Raw genomic sequence first — 5,305 nt, 5'->3', positions numbered from 1 at the left:
GCTCAAGCGATTCTTGTACCTCAGCCTATCGAGAAGCTGGGACTATAGGTGTGTGCCACCACGCCTGGCTAATTTTTGTATTTTCAGTACAGGCGGGGTTGTTCTGTATTTTCATCATGATGGTTCTAAATATAGACAGGCTGGGCACAGTGGCTCATGCCTGTAATCCCAGCATGTTGTGAGGCTGAGGCAGGAAGATCACTTGAGGTCAGGAGTTTGAGACCAGCCTAGGCATCAGGGTGAAACTTCACCTCTACGAAAAATCAAAAAGTTAGCCTGGCATGTTGCGTGCTTGTGGTCCCGGCTACTTGGGAGGCTGAGGTGGGAGGATTGCTTGAGCCTGGTAAATCAAGGCTGCAGTGAGCCATGATCACGCCCACTGCACTCAGCCTAAGTGACAGAGCAAGACCCTTTCTTTAAAAAAAATAATAATAATTTAGCAAAAATTTAAATTAATTATGAATAAGTAAAAATGACATGTATTTCTTTTAGAAGGGGTGATCTTAAAAAAATTAAGCACATGAGGCCAGGTGTGGTGGCTCATACCTGTAATTCCAGAGCTTTGGAAAGCTGAGGAAGGAGAATTGCTTAAGGCCAGGAGTTCGACACCAGCCCAGGCAACATAGCAGGATCCTGTCTCCACGAAATGAAAACATTAGCTGGGTGTGGTGGGCACGTGTAATCCCAGTGACTCGGGAGGCTGAGGCAGGAGAATTGCTTGAACCGGGGAGGTGCAGGTTGCAGTGAGCTGAGATCGCACCACTGCACTCCAGCCTGGGCAACAGAGTGAGACCCTGTCTCAAAAAAGAAAAAAGAAAATAGAAAATCTCCGAATCCCTGTATGACCTGGAAGCCTCCCCCAAAAACCTTCCTTCAAGTTGTCCCACCTTTCCAGACAGAACCAATGTATACATTACATGTATTGATTGATGTTTCCCTATAACTTATGTCCCTGTAAAATGTATAAAATCAAGCTGTAACCAACTCACTTTGGGTACATGTTCTCAGAACCTCCTGGGATTGTGTTATGGGCCTTGGTCACTCATATTTGGCTCAGAATAAACCTCTTTATTTTTATCTATTTATTTGAGACAGGGTCTCACTCTGTCACCCAGGCTGGAGTGCAGTGGCGCCATCTCACTGCAACCTCCATCTCCAGAGTTCCAGCTATCCTTCCACCTCAGCCTCCAAGTAGCTGGGACTACAGGTATGTGCCATCACGCCTGGCTAATTTTTTTTTGTAGAGATGAGGTCTCACTATGTTGCCCAGGCTAGTCTCAAACTCTTGGATTCAAGTGATCCTCCCACCTTGGCCTCCCAAAGCATTGGGATTACAGCAGTGAGCCAACATGCCCAATTTCAGATATATATAGATATATATATAGATATATATCTATATATAGATATATATATAGATATAGATATAGATATATTTTTTTTTTTTTGAGATAGAATCTTGTTCTGTTGCCCAGGCTGAAGTGCAGTGGCGCGATCTTGGCTCACTCAACCTCTGCCTCCTGGGTTCAAGTGATTCTCTTGCCTCAGCCTCCCAAGTAGCTGGGATTACAGGCACGTGTCACCACACCCAGCTAATTTTCGTATTTTTAGTAGAGACGAGATTTCACCATGTTGGCCAGGCTGGTCTTGAACTCCTGACCTTGTGATCTGCCCGCCTCCACCTCCCAAAGTGCTAGGATTACAGGCATGAGCCACCACCGTGCCAGGCTAATTTCAGATTTTTTTAGATAATAGCCATATTATACCAATAAAACATCATTTCAGCACATTAAAACAGCATGAATAGTGATAACTGGTATTACTATTATTATTCCTGTTTTATAGACAAAGAACAGAGGGATTAAGCACCTTGCTGGAGGTCACACAGTAGCAGTAAGTGGCTTGGCTGGGATTTGAAGACAGGCAGTTTGAAATGCAAGCCCACAGGCTTCACCGCTGCAATAAAGGCCTCTGGGAGAAAGTGTTATCTGAGTTGGGCCTTTGAGAGCCACCCCAGGGCTCAAGGGAACTGGTGAAGCCTGGAATATCCACTCTGGGGAAGGGCTTAGGGAACAAATTATTATTACTTCTTTATTTATTTATTTTTGAGATGGAGTCTCGCTCTGTTGCCCAGGCTGGAGTGCAATGGTGTGATCTTGGCTCACTGCAACCCCCACCTCCCGGGTTCAAGCGATTCTCCTGCCTCAGCCTCCCGAGTAGCTGGGATTACAGGCGACTGCCACCACATCCGGCTAATTTTTGTATTTTTAGTGGAGACGAGGTTTCACCATGTTGGCCATACTGGTCTTGAACTCCTGACCTCATGTGATCTGCCTGCATCAGCCTCCCAAAGTGCTGGGATTACAGGTGTGAGCCACGGTGCCCGGTCAGGGAACAAATTATTAATAGGACCAAAGTTCATGAGGATAACCTCAGGAAAGGCTGACATTTAACTTTGCCATGGAAGCAGTCACAATGTATATAGAACTTTCTGGGGTTGGCCTCAATCCTCTGCATCCCAGGTGGAGGTGGGCTATGTGCTGGAGACCAAAAGAAGGGGGAAGTCCCTATAGATTGGAGGGTCTTGGAGTGTGGCCCGAAAGACTGGCCCCAGCTGCTGGCTGGGGAGAAAGGGGTATTAAGCCAGGAAGGAGGGGATGACCTGTGGTTGGTCCCAGTGCTGAGAAAGCCCCAGCCTTCCTAGAAAGTCTATTTTTTAATTTTTTAGACGGATTCTTGCTCTGTCACCCAGGCTGGAGTGCAGTGGTGTGACCTCGGCTCACTGCCACCTCTGTCTCCCGGAATCAAGCGATTCTCCTGCCTCAGCCTTCTGAGTAGCTGGGACTACAGCTGTACGCCACCAAGCCCAGCTAAGTTTTGTATTTTTACCAGAGACGGGGTTTTGCCATGTTGCCCAGACTGGTCTTGAACTCCTGGCCTCAAGTGATCCACCAGCCTCAGCCTCCCAAAGTGCTGGGATTACGGGCATGAGCCACCACACACAGCCCTCCCTTAAAAAAAAAAAAAAAACTTTATTATGTTTTTTGATAGGATCTCAATCTGTGGCCCAAGCTTGAGTGCAGTGGTGTGATCATGACTCACTACAGCCTCAACACCCTGGCTCAAGCGATCCTACCATCTCAGGCTCCCAAGTAGCTGGGTCCACAGGCATGTGCAACCACACCTGGCTAATTTTTATTTTTTGTAGAGATGGGGTTTTACTATGTTGCCCCGGCTGGTCTCCATCTGCTGGGGTCAAGCGACACTCCCGCCTCGGCTTCCCAAAATGTTGGAATTACAGGTGTGAGCCACCATGCCCCGCTTTTTACTTTATTAATGACAAATTGCACCCCTTCTCCCACATGTAAGGCCCTGTGGGACATAACCCCCTTAACATGGCTCCTGTCCTTCAAGATCTCACCCTGAAGTGACTTTGGACTGGGACACTTTGGAAGTAAAAAAAATGTAAGGCCATTCAGGAATAAATATTAACGTTTCCCTTTTTTTTTTTTTTGAGACGGAGTTTTGCTCTTGTTGCTCAGGCTGGAGTGCAATGGTGCAATCTTGGCTCACCGCAACCTCCACCTCACAGGTTCAAGTGATTCTCCTGTCTCAGCCTCCCAGGTAGCTGGGATTACAGGCATGCGCCACCACGCCTGGCTAATTTGTCTGCCCGCCTCACCCTCTCAAAGTGCTGGGATTACAGGCGTGAGCCACTGCCTCCAGCCCTTAATGTTTCCCTTTGGTCAAATGCAATTTGATGCATTTTAAGAGTAATGGAGTAGCCGGGTGTGGTGGCTCAGGCCTATCATCCCAGCACTTTGGGAGGCCAAGGCGGGTGGATCACCTGAGGTTGGGAATTCGAGACCAGCCTGACCAACATGGTGAAACCCCATCTCTCCTAAAAATACAAAATCAGCCGTGCATGGTGGCCGGTGCCTGTGGTCCCAGCTACATAGGAGGCTGAGGCAGGATCATTGCTTGAATCTGGGAGGCAGACATTGCAATGGGCCGAGATGGTGCCACTGCACTCCAGCCTGGGTGACAGAGTGAGACTCCATCTCAAAAAAAAAAAAAGTAAAAAAAGAGTAATGGAGTGGCCAGGCACGGTGGCTCACGCCTGTAATCCCAGCACTTTGGGAGGCTGAGGTGGGTGGATCACCTGAGGCCAGGAGTTCAAGACCAGACTGGGAAACACATGGAAACCCCATCTCCACCAAAAATACAAAAATTAGCCAGGCGTGGTGGCGCACACCTGTAATGCCACTTACTCAGGTGGCTGAGGCAGGAGACTGGCTTGAATGCTGGAGGCGGAGGCTGCAGTGATCTGAGATCGTGCCACTACAGTCCAGCCTGGGCAACAGAGTGAGACCCTGTCTCAAAAAAAAAAAAAAAAATGAGTAATGGAGTGGCCGGGTGCGTGGTTCCCACCTGTAATCCTGTAATACCACTACTTCGGGAGGCCAAGGAGGGAGAATAACTTGAAGTCAGGAGTTCAAGACCTGCCTGGGGGGCCGGGCACGGTGGCTCACGCCTGTAATCCCAGCACTTTGGGAGACCAAGGCGGGCGGATCACAAGGTCAGATCAAGACCATCCTGGCTAACATGGTGAAACCCCGTCTCTACTAAAAATACAAAAAATTAGTCGGGCGTAGTGGCGGGCGCCTGTAGTCCCAGCTACTCGGGAGGCTAAGGCAGGAGAATGGCATGAACCTGGAAGGCGGAGCTTGCAGTGAGCCGAGATTGTGCCACTGCACTCCAGCCTGGGTGACACAGCCAGACTCTGTCTCAAAAAAAAAAAAAAAGACCCGCCTGGGCAACATGGCAAGACCCATCTCTACCAAAAAAAAAAAAAAGAAAGTAAATAAGAGTAATAGAGTAATGGGGGCAGGAGCATGGAGCAGGGGTCCAAGTTTAAACTGCGCAAGGAGAAGAAACCATTGGTTATTTTCTGAGCCATGTGCTAAGGTCAAAACTAGGTGACCTTGGGCAAGTCTCTTTCTCTCTGGGTGGTTCCACAGCTGTTAAACAGGTTTGGAAATTATTATCTACAGGTAAAGCACCCATAATGGTGCCAGACACCTTGGTAGGTCCCCAATATATATTGTGTGCCAGGAATTTTACATATTTACTAATTTGAATCTTTACAACACTGAAGAGGTAGGTGACATTATTATATAGATGAGAAAACGGGCATGTTAAAGCGGTTAAGCAACGTCCTCGAGGTCACTCAGCCAGTAAGACGTTAACTGAGCCTAGGTTCAATCTAGGTCTATCAGGCAGCAAAGTGTTTTATTACTTGGGAAGA

Source organism: Pan paniscus, chromosome 6, assembly GCF_029289425.2.
Source record: "Pan paniscus chromosome 6, NHGRI_mPanPan1-v2.0_pri, whole genome shotgun sequence".
NCBI lineage: Eukaryota > Metazoa > Chordata > Mammalia > Primates > Hominidae > Pan > Pan paniscus.
Note: the sequence above shows the minus strand (reverse complement) of the source record.